We start from the raw sequence: 16,662 nt of genomic DNA, 5'->3' as shown, positions 1-16,662 counted from the left end.
TTTATCTGTTCATTGCTCTCAGTGTATACTTGCCTTTATTTCAAACCACTCTGTAAAATGACACTAACAATACTGATCTGATTTCAGCATTCTCTTATGAAAGAAACTCAGGCAACTATCAATAAAATACATAAATTAGAGCTTATTTCTCTCATAAAAATATTAACTAGATATGTGCATTCTTGGCTAAATTAACATATTTGTACCTTTGGCTATTTATTATTATTTCATTCTTTGTGGGGGTGGATTCACAATCATAACTTTTCACAAATCTTGAATGAATATTAATATAAAATATTTACTATCTGTAAGGTATATCCTACTTAAACTGAGTTTCATAATATTGAAATATTATAATATGCAAGCCCATGGGGTGAAGCAGAAAGCGAATGAGCTGTGGAGCCCCAGGTTGCTATCTGTTTAAAATTTGTCACTTACCAACAAAGTGAACTTTGGTAACTTGGTTCATCGGTGTTTATGTCTACAACTATTGCAGGGAGGCAGTAATGAAGGGATGGCTGGCATTCTACCACTGCACCCTGAAATCCCTGAAGGAGCTGCTCTAAGCTTGGGCGAGACCAGAAGTACATTGTCCAATGGTAGGCTAGAATATCAGATTTTTCATGCTGGCCCTGATATTTCCCACACCCATGTTTAGCAAAAATTAAACAATGATGGATGTAAGATTTTTAGAGAGTTAGAGAGTGTTTAGGCGCAGCTATACTCTGTAACTCCATGAGCTGTGACCAATGAGACTGACAGAGAGTGTGGCAGAGGTAAACCAGAGATGAAGAAAAGGCATCGAAATGGGTAAAGAGCACGAACAAGAGACACTCAGCTGTGTGATATGAGATAATAAGGAACACAAGAGAGGTCTGATGGATGGAGTCCGAGCAGGTTTAGTGATAAGGGTGATGGACAGTGAAGAATTAAAGTTTGGGATATGGTGTACTGTGATATTTGATTGCCAATAAGCGATATAATGACACCTTGCAACTTCAATTTCTAGAAAATTCATATCAATGATGTTCATTCCAATAATAAAAAATAAATAAAAATGACTTCTTTACTTCTTTCTTTTGATTAATTGAACTTATTAAATATATAGTTTTCAAATCTAAGCCAAAGAATGTTTTTCAGGTGAAATATACAATAACATGTGTGATAAATAATTTAAATTTTTTAATTGGTAGATAAATGTACTTAAATCAGGTATTAATATTAGACAATAGTTTTAATACATTCTCTAATAATGTACTTTCTGATATGACTTCTGTGTATGGGAGTAGCCAATAATGGATAGAAGGAATTTTAGAGCATAGAATTGAATAGAGTGACTTCCTTTAGTAGACATACTCCCACTGTTTATTGATTTAAAAGGTAAGTACTTTAAACTTTAGATGTGAGAAATAGATAAAGAAGAAGAAATAGTTTAGAAATTTTAAAATACACTTTTATATTTAGTGTATTTTTTAAAAAAATATTTATTTATCTTTAGAGGGGAAGGGAAGGAGAGAGGGAGAGAAATATCAATGTATGGTTGCCTCTTGTGCATCCCTGTTGGGAACTGGCCTGCAACCCAGGCATGTGCCCTGACTGGGAATTGAACTAGGAATTGATACTCTAGTTCACAGGCCTGTGATCAATCCACTGAGCTACACCAGCCAGGGCTATATTTAGTGTATTTATTTAATCAAACATTTGTGGGGTTGGGATGCAGCAGGCAAATAAAATTATACAAAAACACTAGCATGGCAGGAATGTGTTACCAAGATGATTATTAAAACCATCTAGAAAAAACTTATTTAAAAAAATGAATGAATGAGAGCCGCAGATTCATTCTAGTATCAAAATTGCATATAGCTATTTATTGAGAACCTGCTACATCTTCAACATTGTGCTAGACTATTTAGAGCATTAAAGAAATATTATGTGAATTGATCTAATACAGTTTTGAGTTGGAGAATCAATTGTAAGACAAAGATAGCAATTAGAGAACAATAAAGCCTTTAAACAATAAAGTAATAGACTAGAAAGGAGCACTTAATCCTGAGAGATCAGGAATCCCTACTCTGTTCTTCAGCCTACATTCCACCATTTAACATTTGTCAGTTTGCTTGAGAAAGAAGCTGAGCAGAATCTTCCATTTTTTCTTTTTTCTTTAGAAGAAGCTTTCTCGATGTCCCTTTCTGCTAATGAGATTTACAATAAAAACACAAGCTACTTTTTTTATATTTCTTTTTCCTGTCATTACTCACAGTGTTACAATTTAAGGGGTGAGAACACTGAGAAATCAATAACTTTCTTTGTTTTATACAATTGGCTAACGAAGTCTTTGAGATTGAATCATATGGTTGATTCCAGAGCTTGTGATTTTAGCCATGACCTCTTTCATTCCAATGCTCTTCTGATTTTATAAAGATTGAGAATATATTCTGCAAATGTAACCAACATGTAATAGGACATGAAAGGATTAAGTAGCAATTGAAGGAATGATCAATGTTATTTCACAGATACATCATGGCTGTCCAAATAGAGATCAGTTGGAAACTCTCACTTAAGAAATTTAAAAATCCTACTAAAGACATTTATCCCACTGCTGTCCCTCTTGCAACTTATTTGCACACACTGCCACCCTAATGTCATCACAGCAGACACATCATATAGATGAATTATCAGAATGATTGAAAATAATGCTGTATCAGCCATGCCTAGAATACATAAAAAGCATCCTATAGCACTGTGTGATCAGTCATGAGGAATCTGAAAGAAAACTGGCTACATGGAACTGGAACTATGGACTGGGATACCCAGAGAAGCATAGTGAATGGACAAGGGCTCAGTCACACAGGTTAACAGTTACTTCTTGTTCCTCACTAAAGACCAGTTGAAGACTGCTAGGGACTGTTATACCACACTTATAAATATTAATATATTTAGTACATTGCATATGGGTTTTTTTTTACCAGGATGTGGACTCTGCCATTCTAGCTACATTTTTAGTCACATTTGGAAGTATTTATTTAAATGATTCTTCAAGGTATCATTATGAAGATAGATGTACGGTATGACATGTATTATAAATAATATAAATATATAAATACACCAATATACCCCAATATGGGAGAGAGTGAGAGAAAGAAAGCTCAACTAGGACACCCCCTTTGATTATTATAGTCACTACAGTAAACATTTGGGGCACCAGAATATTGGGTAGGACCCAATAGCATCTTATTCTGAGGGTGTCATCTTTAAAGCAGACAATAGAAGTTCTGAGGAGAAAGTGGAGTCCACAAGGAAGGTCTATTATCTTGCTAAGCAAAATAAGCCAGATGGTGAAAAACAAATAATATATGCTCTCACCTATAAGTGAAATTTAGTCAACAAAACAAGCAAGAGAGCAAATTAACAGTGACTGGAGAGAAGGGGAGGAGGGTAATGGGGAAATAGATGAAGGGTCAAGTCAAGGAACATGTAGAAAGGGCCCATGGACAAAGCCAATGGTGGGGAAGATTGAGGTCAGTAGTGGGTAGGGCAGGTAGAGAGTAATGGGTGAAAATGGGACAACTGTAATTGAATAACAATGAAAATTATTTTGAAAAAGAAGAGATGGATTTTTAAGGCATATCTTGTTATCACCTTTGTTTGAATTCTAAAATCCAAATATGCTACCAACATGCTTTCATTGGCTGTAAATGGTCCTGTTGTGCAAATGTATTTGAAATACATGACTATTTTGCTTGGATACTTAAACTTGGAAAACTCAAAGACATATAAAGTTGGAATCCATGAAAAACTGTATTAACCTGTAACACTCAATCAAATTTGGGGGGCCATTGGTGACTTACTAAAATTTAATAAGTATATTTTGTTAATCTGCTTTCTTTAATCTCCATAATTACATTTCTGTGCAAGGGTACCCCCCTTTATATGTAATTTGTATACATCTGTGGCATACAACAGAAACAAAAAATTGTCCTCTTACATTGGAGTATAAATCATGATATAGTCTTTGATAAATGTTTATCCTTTTACCAAAAGCCGAAAATAATTTATAATAAGCTAAGTAAAATATTTTTATTCATGGCTAACACAATCTTTAAAGATTTCTCATGTGATGTTTTATCAAGTAGCAGCCATTTTATCACAATCTGAATCTTTAGCATCAATTCCTACAAATAAAATGGTGGAAAGGGGTTGATTTGATTATTGAATATATACCAGGCTACCTTAGTTATACATATTGGAAAGCAAAGCTCTCATAGCAAGTGACTTTTGGATGAAATTTCATGAAATTTTATAGCTTTGCTATGACTGAAACATGGCATCCAATGAAAATCTTCACAAAGTACAAATGGACAGTTCTCACGTCTGGAGCAAGAGGAAGGTTATGGCTCAGCGAGGCATCTGGCCTGTGAGGGAAGGAGAAGGCTGGTGATTCACACTTCGTGCTTATAAACAAAATAGAAATATACTTTTGAGGTGCTTGTGAATGCTGGAAATCCAGCGACAAAGAAAGTGACATACCCCTCGCTTTTAATATAAGTCATACTTGATATAAAATCCATGTATTAAAAAATTAATGATTATCCAGAGTATTTTATTAACCAGTGTTTCAACATGTAGCAGTCAGTTATATATATTATGCATGTGTATTAAAAAGTATTCTTAGTATTAAAAATATTTAGGTTCCTGGACCAACTTAATTGTAGAAACATATTTTATTAGGGCCCTTAGGGAACTAAGTCTCTGATTTATTTCCCTGTCACACTGTTCTGTTCTCTGTGCACCAGTTGCAAGAAGCCATTTTACCTGAACTTTTTAAAGACTGTAAAATGGTAGTTCCTTTAAAGATTATTCATGATCAGGGTTTGAAAATGGCACTTCAGTGCTATTGGCTTAACTTGGTAGTTTTAGTTGTTGCGTATCATATAGTAAACTTGATTAGAATTATGTATAAGAGAGTAATATACAATCCTGCAATTTCTTATGTGCGGTTTTGCTGTTTTGTGTGTTTGCCTAATATAACATTATGTCATTATATTGCAAGTATTTGTTTATTTAACTATCTCCTCCACTGGAAGGCAAAGGAACTCAGTGGGGTGTAGATTCTATGTTTCCAGTACCCACAACAACCCAGGGCTGAGGAAGACAGGAACCACCACTGTGTGGCTAGAACAAAAGATTTATCTAAACCTCAATGTAGTTTTGAAAAATCCAAGGGGCAAGCTTAAAAATAGCCCTCTTATTCTGATGACATTGTAGATGAGAAAAGCAGGACCTTAAATCAAGCCTATCTTTTTATTGTTTATTTGTTTGAATGTATTAATAATGCATTTTTGTGAAGTATTGAATAATTGAAGCAAACTTTTCCCTATTATTCCAGATTTGGGAACTTGTACTATATAAGTTTCCTTTAGGGTTAATTTAGATAGGAATTGACTTCACCATGTGTTTTTATTCTTTATATAATTATAGATTACAAATATTTGTTATCTAGATTTTTGAGGAGTTCATCAGTATCTGTTTACAGTGAATGATTTTCCAACTGTTGTTCAGTTATGTCATCATCAGATAATTTTTAATGTGGGAGTAGTGATAAATGATTGTTTAAAAATCACAAAGTTTCATTTCAAAACCATGAACAACTGTGGGTACAGTTATCCCAGAAATGATGAAACCAACCTAAATTTATATAAAGTAAGCTTCTGGTATATTTTGGGAAGAATCGAGGGTAAAAATCATGGGGAGGGAGTGGAAATTGACATCTAATAAGTAAAGCAATCTCAACTGCAGCATTAGGAAGATTTATTTTATATGGTGTTCATGAATAAAATATTTAAAGTGTCATAGAAGCGCTTAATGAATGCACTGCCTTGTAACACTCCATAGGACATATTTCGTGCTCTCTCCAACATTGCTTTTCTCTCTACAGATATTTCAAAATGCTGAGAATTAAGAAAACATAACTGCTTCTGATCATGTATGTTTATTGGAAACAGTTGGTTATAGCAACATCACTAGCTTGGATAATTCAAACTTGTCTAGATTTTTCAGGTAATTAAACACAGATGAGAAATGCTGACTGCTGAGGTTTTTAAACTTGTTTCTAATACTCTTGATAATGATATGTAGATGTGAGAGATCATCATACTTACAGCCTAAAGTTCTTTTTGTTCCCAAATATTCTGCAACTCAATTATCATATGGCAAATTTATGTTGATGAGTCTTTTCCCACTCTGAGAATTTATCAACCACCTAATGGCTCTGTTTTGGCTCAAACTGGTACTGTAATGTGATATGATTGCAGAAATTCGCTTTAGGTTCGTCTTGATTTAATGTTCACTCAACTTAGTTTTAGTCTCTCAAGCCATTCACATAATAAGGATTAGACTTTTCATGAAGTAATCTCAAAAGTTTAGAGAGAACACTGTAATCCATGGTACCTATGGTATTAGGACCGGAGAGTGACAGATGTGAAACATGATTATGATTTCTGAAGAATTAGGAAAAATAGGGATTTTTTAGAATTCTTTTCAAAGACTGCTTACTGTGTAATAATTGAGACACTAGAATAAAGATATATTTCTTAAACTATGTGTACACCATTTTATCTTGTGGTTGAGAGGCATAAGCAAGTGATAATTGTTTTAATTAAAGCATCATCTTACTGTTTCTAATTTTTTGCTTTTTATTAAATCTTTAATTCCTTAAGAAGTTTCAGATTCACAGCCAAACTTAATGCAGAGTATAGAGATTTAGTGCCAGGTATGAAATTTAGTGCAAGGCACCAAATTCGGTGCAGCTTACAGACTCCCTGTCACCACAGGGCGCAGCCTTCACATTAACAGTGGTGCATCTGTTTCAATTGATGAACCTATGTTGACACATCATAATCACCCCTAATCCCCAGTTTACATTATCATCTCCTCTTGGGTTCTATTCTATTGGGTTGCTTTTTCAGACTAATGTATAGTGACACATATCCATTATTCTCACATCATAGAGTATCTGTACTGTCCTAAAAATCCTCTGTGCTATACTTCATCACCTGCCCCCTTTCTAACCCCTGAAAGCTACTAATCTTTTCACCATGTCCCTAGGTCTTATTTCTCCAGAATGTCATATAGTTGGAATCATACAGTTTGTAGCCTTTTCTTACTGGTTTCTTTCTTTAGTTTCTACATGTCTATATCAAACTAAAATGCTTCTGCACAGCAAAGGAGAGCAACGCAAAAAAAGGTGGCCAACCAAATGGGAGAAGATATTTGCAAACAAGAGCTCTGACAAGGGGTAAATATCTAAAACATATAAAGAACCCATAGAACTCGATGCCAAAGAAACAATCCGATTAAAAACTCCAATTAAGAAATGAACAGACACTTTTCCGAAGAAGACTTAAAATTGGCCAATAGACATATGAAAAAAAAATGCTCAACTTCACTAGCTACTAGAAAAATGCAAGTCAAAACCACAATGAAATACCCCTCACACCTGTTAGAAAGGCTACTAATAACAAGATAAGGAATAACAAATAGTGGAGAGGTTGTAGAAAAAAAGGGACCCTCCTCCCCTGCTGGTCTGAATGTAAACTGGTACAGCCACTATGGAAAACAGTATGGAGGTATTCAAGAATTTAAGAATAGAGTTACCATATGAATCAGCAATCCATCTTCTAGTATCTACCCCCAAACACTGAAAACATTTATTCACAAAGATACATGCACCCCTCATTCACTGCAGCATTATTCACAGTGACCAAGACATGAAAACAACAAAAGTGTCCTTGAGCATATATTTGGATAAAGAAAATGTGGTACTTACATACTATGGAATACTATTCAGCAATAAGAAAAGGTGAAATATTACCATTCGTGACAATATGGATGCACCTTTATAATATCATGCTAAGTGATATGTCAGAAAAAGCTAAGACATATAATCTCAGTCATATGTGGGATATAAAACTAAAATTCACAGACACAGACAACAGTAAGGTAGTTACCACAGGAAAGGGGTATAAAGGGTAGGAAAGAGTAAAGTGACCAAAAACCTGGTAACAGAAGATGATTTGACTTTAAGTGGAGGGTATACAATGCAACATATATATATATCATATATCATAGAAATGTACACTCAGAACCTATATAACTTTATTAACCAATGTTATTCAATAAATTTAAAAAGGAGAAGACAATATGAAATAAACTTCTTTAGAAAGAACATGAGATATAAAGTTCAATATCAATGTCCTTAAATGTTAATGTGTGACTTCAATATATAAATTAGCTAATATTATTAATATTAATTGAATTATTTTTGTACTAATCAAAATTCATTGTGAACTGAGTTTTGCTTTTCCAGACTGAGAATAGCAAGGTCTTACAGAAATTCTCTGCAATCAATAGGTATGCCCCCTCCCATACTCTTCTCCCCAACTGACTGTGGCCACGGGCCACTTCTGCAGCCCCAGCCCAGTCTCTTTCAGGAAAGGAAAATAGAGCTAGTTTTGAGGCTGCCAGAACAATAGTTGATCCTACAGGAAGTCCTGTATCAGCTAATTTTTTTTTTGCTATTTTTCTGCTTTTCCCAAAATAGAAATTCTCTTGGCTAATAGCTTTTAGCTGAATTTCTAGTCTGAGTTATCTACCTGACCTCTTGGTTCTGTATCCATCAGCCTCTGATCTGACCACTTGGCTTTTTCTCCTGCCTTTTGCCTTATTCTGACCTCCATGCTTGTGCATCCTTCATTAGACTGGACAGCTTTCTATTGCCCTGCAACAGCATACTGCTTTCTATTAGTGGCTCACATCTACAGACCCGGACCTTTTCCTGGTTTGGGCTCTTTAATGTATCTTTACTGCCTACAGATCCTGTTACTGAAGGAGAGAAGGAAATCATGCTCCTAATCGTGCTTGACAGCTAAAACAATAGTATTCATGTATGTAGAGATGCAAAGGAAATAAACACCTCTGGGTTAGGTATGTTTTTTCACTAATTAGCAACAAGCTCATTTGGAAAGATAATTGTCTTTCTGTCTTGGGATTCTATTATAATGGATGATTGCCGAAGTGTTAATACAAGAGAAATAGGCCCTGAGGGGTGGGGGGTTGTGAAAAAAGATATTAGGCTTACCCTGAGTCAACAGTAAAGCACTATTTTATTTAAGAAAACAATAGTATTAAGAACTCCGAACATTTTATTAAAATTAAAAATATGAAGTAATCTTTCCATTAAACACTAGACGGTTGTGCTCTTATTAGAGCACAGTACACAGTTCTGTACTTCTCTTTAGAAATGTTGGGAGAAAAAATGTAAAAATAAATAAACTTTCCCCCCCCAAAAGAAAATTATATAGAAAAAAGTTAATGGCTAGCATGAAGAAAATAATCCTTGAGATCAACAACTAATTGAATCAATAGTTAATTTACTCTAAAATGTAGTTGGCACTTATCAGACACTAATTTGGCACATTATAGGGGTGCCAAAATAAGAACTCATCTGGCTCTCAAGAAAGTCATGTTCTAGCAAACTGTGGAGTGAATACATAAGTGGAGAAAGCACTCCTGGATGCTTGGTCAGGTCTTCCCTTTCCCATGGAGGACAAACTGATACAAAGGAGACCCTTAGATACCAGAGTGAGAAAGGGGAGGATAGAGATCTGTAACTGGCTTCCTAGAATGGGGGAAGAAGATATTGGGTCCTTTTTTTCTCTTGTAAAGTTTTGACATGACCTTGTCTGGGAAATGTGGGCAATGTGAGAAATCTGGTGTATTTCTGCAGCCCTGTGGCCCTTTGCTTCTATTTATTGGGCTTTGAGTCAAACCACATTGACTGTGCTCTAAAGTTTGGGTGATCTTGTATGAAAGACAAAAACAAATTAGTTCGAAGAAACCAATGATCCACAATAATATGTTTTGAATTGAGACACAGGAAGCATGTGGGGTTTGGCATTAAAAGACAGAGGTTCTTGCTCCAGAAGTGGTACAAACCCGTCATGCGTTTGGCATGATGACTACCCCCCCCCTCCCGCAGCATCTCACTACCCTCTGTGGTAAAGTCCGAGGGCATTCTGTAAGATCCTTTCCAATTCTATACGTTTGAGTTTTGCAGTGACTTTTATGTTGGTGTCTTGAAAACAAAGTATTTGTTACTGTGTTACTTTTTGCTTTCCAATACGAGGCTTTAACAAAATCATGCTATCCCCAAATACAGCTTTCTATTTTTTAATTTCCTTTAAAACAATTAAATGATTTGGGGTCTAACAGTACAGCTGATTAGAAAATTAGATGAAATTACAAACTTCTACCTCGATATCAAATATCTGTCCCTCCAGTTTTTTGAATGTGCAGGATTTTTTTCTAATAGGTAAGAATATAGTTAGCAATTTTATGCTAGCACATTAGAATTTTTAGCCACAATTAATTATGCAGAAATAAGCTGGTATTAAATATTTGTATTATAAAACTGTCCTAGATATAGAAATGTCATATTTCTGACATAGAAATGTCCTTTATAGGCTTTTATATTTTGGGGAGAGGAAGGAATGAAAAGAGATTTGATGAATCTGCCAGATTGTAATACTTCTGGCAGCCCACTTGCTCCATATGAGACACAGTTTCCAATGTCATTTTCAGTTAATTGGTAATTTACTTCTAAATTATTTAGTAGTTTTGATTTTGATTCTGCAACACCTAGAGGCAATGATCTGCACTAGAAACTAACAGCCTGTAAAAATTTGGTTTTAATAACAGTCATTTGCTCTTAGAAGTTAAGTAGTGAAAATGTTATATAAACATTAGGGAGGAGGAAAAATATTCAAGAAGTACTTAGGGAATTTGAATATAGAATTCATTGAATGTAAACTTATTCTAGAAGAAATTTGTTTGAATATAGTAATCCCAACATTCCCTACCAATTAATTAAAATAATATTTGAAAAAAGAAAAACAAAAGTCTAGGAGAATGATGACCTAAGTAGAAAAAATGAAATACACACGATTTAAGTGAAAATAAACACTACAATTAATTGCCTTTAATTAAGCTTAGTATATATTTTTGAAAGTGACTTCTATATAGACATTAACTTCCAGGTAAAATAATAGAACTCAGATTAGTAACTTATCATGTGCATTTAATAATTATAAAAGCTAATAACTAGTGTGTATACTGTGTGCCAGCATCTGCCCTTATTACTCCATTAGGAAACTCATGTAAGCCTCACACAGACTTACTAGGTAGGTACTACTACTATCGTTATTTAATAGGAAAGGTAAATGAGACATAAAGAAGCCATTTGCCAGAGCTCCAAATTCTATTTATGGTCTACTTTCTTTATGCATATATATGCACATATTTAAATGTGCACCCATTAGAAAAATAATAGAAAATACTAGTGGTATATACATGCTCTGTGAGTCAAAACATTTAATAGCAAGTAAAAAGAGTAAGTTATCAGGAGAAAACTAGGATTTATATTATACCTAAAAGCGTGCACTAGAAAATTGGAAGTCTATAGTTAGTCCTCTAAAATGTTTACTTTTATCTTTTTTGTTTGTTTCCCTTAAGTATTAGTTCACAGTTTGGCTTTAAGGGTCAAATAGGATAATGGACACAGGGTCATTTCACCTCCTTGTTTACCACTATGTATAATGCTGTTTTACATACATATAGTGATTTTTAAAAATTGTTGTTGTGTCTGTGTATGACTGTAACATGTCCCTAATGTTACAAATGCATTATTTTCTGTGTTTGCAGATATCCCTCTCATACAAAGTTTATATTCATTAATTGATTCACCAGTATTTATTGAGCTATTCTCATTCGTCAGATGCTGGTAGGTAATGAGAGTAAAATGAACAAAATATGGTGACTATCTCTAGGAAGACTTTGATCAAGTAGCTAGGTAATCACTGTATGATGCATTAAATCTCACACTAGGTAGCATTTATCAGGAAAAAGGGAATCGTTAAGGGTTGTAAGCAGTGAAATTAGATGCATTTTAGAAAGATCACTTCTTGCACAATATGGAGAATGAACTGCAACAGAGACAATGATGGAGACATAGAAGTGAGTTGGGAAATTGCTTTAGTAATATGGGAGAGAAGCTTACTGGTGACAAGGACAGAAACAGTGGCAGAGGAGATATATAAATTTTTATAATGTTATAGGTGTAATCAGTAGGATTTAGAAATTGAATATATTGGAATAAATAATATTTTCTAGTTCTGTGGGAAGGAAAAATGTTTAAATGACAGATTTTCCTAGTACAAACTTTTGCATGTTGAGTTTAAGGTAATTATGGGACTTTCAAGCATGAGTTTGGAATAGACATTGGTTCTTAGGAAGCTATGATGCAGGAGGGGTCAGATTGAAAGGATAAGATGACTGATGATAAAATACCGGGAAATACCAAATTGTAAGGAATTGGCAACAGAGGAAAAGCCCTCAAAGGAGATGGAGGAGCATTAGGAGAAACTGAAACACCAGTGTTATTGATATGATGTCAAGGGCCTCAAGTAACCCAAAATTTACTCAAGGAAAATAGAAGTATTGGAATTAAAAGTGTTTGAGGGTCAAACTAGAGTAGTAATGATCAAATGCAGTCATTTCCTTCTTTGGCTATTGTTTTCAAAATAAAATTTTTACACATGAAAAATAAATGAATATTGCACTTAAACAACCAGTTGGTTGAATAAAGGCCTCACTTTTCCCATTCTCTGAGAATGAAATAGGAAGAAAAAGAAGGAAAGGTAAGTTGGTGAGGTCTCTGTAGGGTCTAGAGACATTAGCCCAAGTGCAATCACATACTTATGAGTACAGATGCAATGAGGCACAGCCCGATTCTGCATACTCCTGAGAAAGTCTCTGTCTAGACAGTCAATGTGTTCCTTTCCTGAAGAAGGAATGTGTTGAAGGAATGAGTAAGGTTGGTCAGGCTTACACAGGACAGATATAACATCCTCTGTTGTGCACTGTTTTTCTACTAGATTTCAGCAAAGAAGTTCTGTTCCACAGACATGGACAGACTCATCTCCTAGGCAGTATTGCTTCTGTTGGATAAGTAAACGTTCTAGTTTTCCTATGTGAGTTTTTGTGAGCTCAGTTAATAAAATATAGCCCCTTTAGGAGACAGACCTGATCATGGAATGTTAGCATAAACCTATGCTATGAGGGCCAGATACTGGACTAATATGCATTTACTAGAGTTAAGCCTTCCTGCAAGGGGTCATATCTTGATGACCAGCCAGCTAGCATTGCTCTGGTGATCCATGACTTTGGTATGCATATTTCTGTCTCAAAAGGGAAAGTTTTATCTTTTATTGGGGAAGTATGTTGCTAAATATTTAAACAAACTGCAATGCTATAAAAATTCCAAATTTTCATTTTACTGAAGTTTGAGGTAACAGGTACCATTTTTCATTAAAATTATATGAAATATTTTTCAGCTAAAAATAGGCTTGTAGTTAATGGTCTGTCATGATTAAGACACATGATCTATCTTCCTGGGAACAAGTAGTTGGCTCTATCTATCTATCTATCTATCTATCTATCTATCATCATCTTATTTCACCAAGGCCAATACCATCTAACCCTGAAAATTCACCTTATATGTTTGAGCCACTTGTTATAGGAGGGCTGCAGAAAGGGGTTTTGGACAGAATTAGGAATGAGAAGAAGCCCATCTTTCTGGCTGGAAAATTGCTGTATATATCCCAAGTGCAGCTAATGGTGGGAGAGAAGAGATGGCTGATGGAAGAAAGCCAGCATTGTGCCTGACAATAGCAACATCCTTCAGTGTAGAATGAAATTCCTGATAAGCATCTTTCTTGTCATCTTCTCAGCTCAGGTTTATAATTAGAATATACAGAAAGCCTTACTATTGAAAAATGACCCTTAAAATTAAACCGAGTCTCCAAACACCTTTTATTCAAACACTTTTCTATTACCCCGCATAGCACACTTAGTCTCAAACCACATTGAAAAAGTACTGAAAAGCTAAGTTGGCTAAGCTTACCAGGGTCTCAGGATCTTGGGAAATCTCTTGGAGTCATTTTTGAGTGAGAAACCAGATGCATTATGTCAGCATTCAAGTCAGCTGAATCTGCAAGAGTTTTTTGTTGTTTTTTTAAAATCATTTGTCTTTTTTTTTCATTTAGTTATTCCCCGGGCCTCTCTGAAGCCTCCCTTTAATCATTGTTTGGATCTGTAATGTTCAGATACCACCCTGCAGGAATAATCAAACATATGAGCAAAGTCCCTTTCTTTCCAAAAAAAAGTGAAGTCTGTCCTCATCCCTGCTCCTGATTTAGTCAAACTTCAGTTCAGTGAAACACTGGAATTAATGTGGATAGGCCACGCAGTATAAGAATTATGTATCCAAATTCCAGTTCCTGTGGTTACATGAAAATATTTGAATCTTATGTTCCTTGATTTCTTATTTGTTTATGTATAATACATTTTGATTATAAATAGAGGGAATTATCTTAGATAATGTAAACTGAAGTTTAGATGACTCTGATTATTTTTCTTTTTTTAATTGGCAAAACTAGTTCACTTTAATTAAAAAGATCTGTAAATCTAAAACAATATTAAATGGGTTCATATTACATGTATGCAACCACAAAATAATCATATAAAATGTCTAATTAAAGAGGTAATTGTAAAAGGACTTTTGGTAGTAAACATACAGTATTCTGTATGCATATTCCTAATTTTATTATGTAAATGCTATGATATTCACAAATTAATAATAGACATTCCTTGATTTATTTTAGATAAATATATGTTCTCAAAGGCACTCTTAGCCAAACACCATTATTGCTTTATTAGACACAACTTTTGCCTACTTGAGCTTGACAAACAAATCTAATGGTATGAAAGAATTTAATTTCAGAGCTGAATGATAATTTGTTAGGCACTATTAATTCACATAATTCAAAGTTAATTATGTTTGCAATATTAGGAGTGTGGTAATGTTGTTCTCTTGAGTATAGCTTTTATGAAATTTTATATTCTGATTAGGCAAACCTGATTGATAAGAGTATATCACAAATTGTAACATTGACAGGAGATATTTTGAGTGTACATGTATATGTGTAATCAGATCATATTTCAGTCACACTTGGTGGACTCTGTATCTAGTTCAGGAACATTCATGTTTTATTTTTCAAGACATATTTATTCTTTTTTGATAAATTAATAAAGCTGAAATTTTAAACACATTTTGCTATTGTCATTCTTAAACACATTTTCTTTGTACTATAAAAGTTTGGTGTTTTGCCTTGTTGGTTGAAGTTCTGCTGGATCTGCAAAAAGAGTGTAATGAATTATACTTCTAAAAACATTAAAATTAGTGTATCCTACGGTATTGTGTCTCGTAGTCAAGCTTAAAATAGAATGAAAGCTATTTTCTGTATGGCATCAACAGAGACATCAGAGTAACCATTTTAATTTTAGAAATATGGAGGGCAACATGTCACATCTATTACTTTTTCAAAGATGATCCTTTGACAGGAGTTTGGAAATTTGTTACATTTCACTGTATTTTAACCGATGAAAGCCACTTTAAGATAGAAGAAATATGAGAAGCAAACAAAACAAAAAGAACACATCATAGAAAGAAAGTTTATCATGGTTTCAAAATTTTGCATATTACTACCTTACTGAATTCAGAGGAATTATAAATTGCAATTATTTTTTCAAATCTCTTTGTTCACCGTTAGTATCACATATCCCTGTGAACTGAACTGCCAATACTTGAAGCAATTGGACCTCTTCATTATTCTTTTCCATTCATTATACCTTTTCTAGATGACTACCTACCCCATTTCGAAGCTTTCATAGTTAATGACAACTTTTAAAAATAATGCTTTTAGACTTCCGCCAAGATGGAGGCATAGGTGGAGACGTCGTGCTTTCTCACACAACCAAGTTTAGAGACAACTAAATATTAGCAACAGAAAACACAGCCAGAACACAGAAAATTGAACTTTTCGGAAGTCTGATAACAACAAATTCTACAGCCTAACCAGTAAGAGGGGCAAAACCAGCAGCTGGCAGAGTGGAGTTGTACAGAAAAACTTGGTCAGATGGACTCAGGCGTGTGGAACCCAGGGGAAGGGTTGGACCTACTAAGAGACCCAGCGAGCAACCACGGGAAAACAGCGAGGGAGCAGGGCTGCGGGTTGACTGTGATCGCCCATTTGTGTGAAGATAGATGAGCTAGGCAGTGGGTGATTGGACAGGAGCCAGCAGACCCCAGTGGCAAGCGGCAGCAGAGGGCACCTCCATTTCCCCGTTCTGACCCCGCCTCCACATACAGCAGCGACCTGGGAGTCCAAGACTCTGCTCCTCATACTTAATGGGCATGAACAAACCAAAAATGGCTCAAGAAGATCTCAAAGCACCAGAACCTATAAATCTAAGCGATGAAGAAATAGCCAAACTCTCAGACGCACAGTTTAAAACACTGGTGATTAGGATCCTCACAGAACTGGTTGATTTTAGCCACAAATTAGAGAAACATATGAAGGCGAAACTAATTGAAATGAATGGAATTGCACAGGAAACCAATAGCGATGAAAAGGAAACTGGGACTCAAATCAATGGAGTGGACCAGAAGAAAGCAAATAATGGCCAAACAGAAAAGAGTGAAGAAGC

The sequence above is a fragment of the Artibeus jamaicensis genome, unplaced genomic scaffold, assembly GCF_021234435.1.
Source record: "Artibeus jamaicensis isolate MK-2021 breed Jamaican fruit bat unplaced genomic scaffold, CSHL_Jam_final contig_387, whole genome shotgun sequence".
NCBI lineage: Eukaryota > Metazoa > Chordata > Mammalia > Chiroptera > Phyllostomidae > Artibeus > Artibeus jamaicensis.
This window is presented reverse-complemented; position numbering follows the sequence as displayed.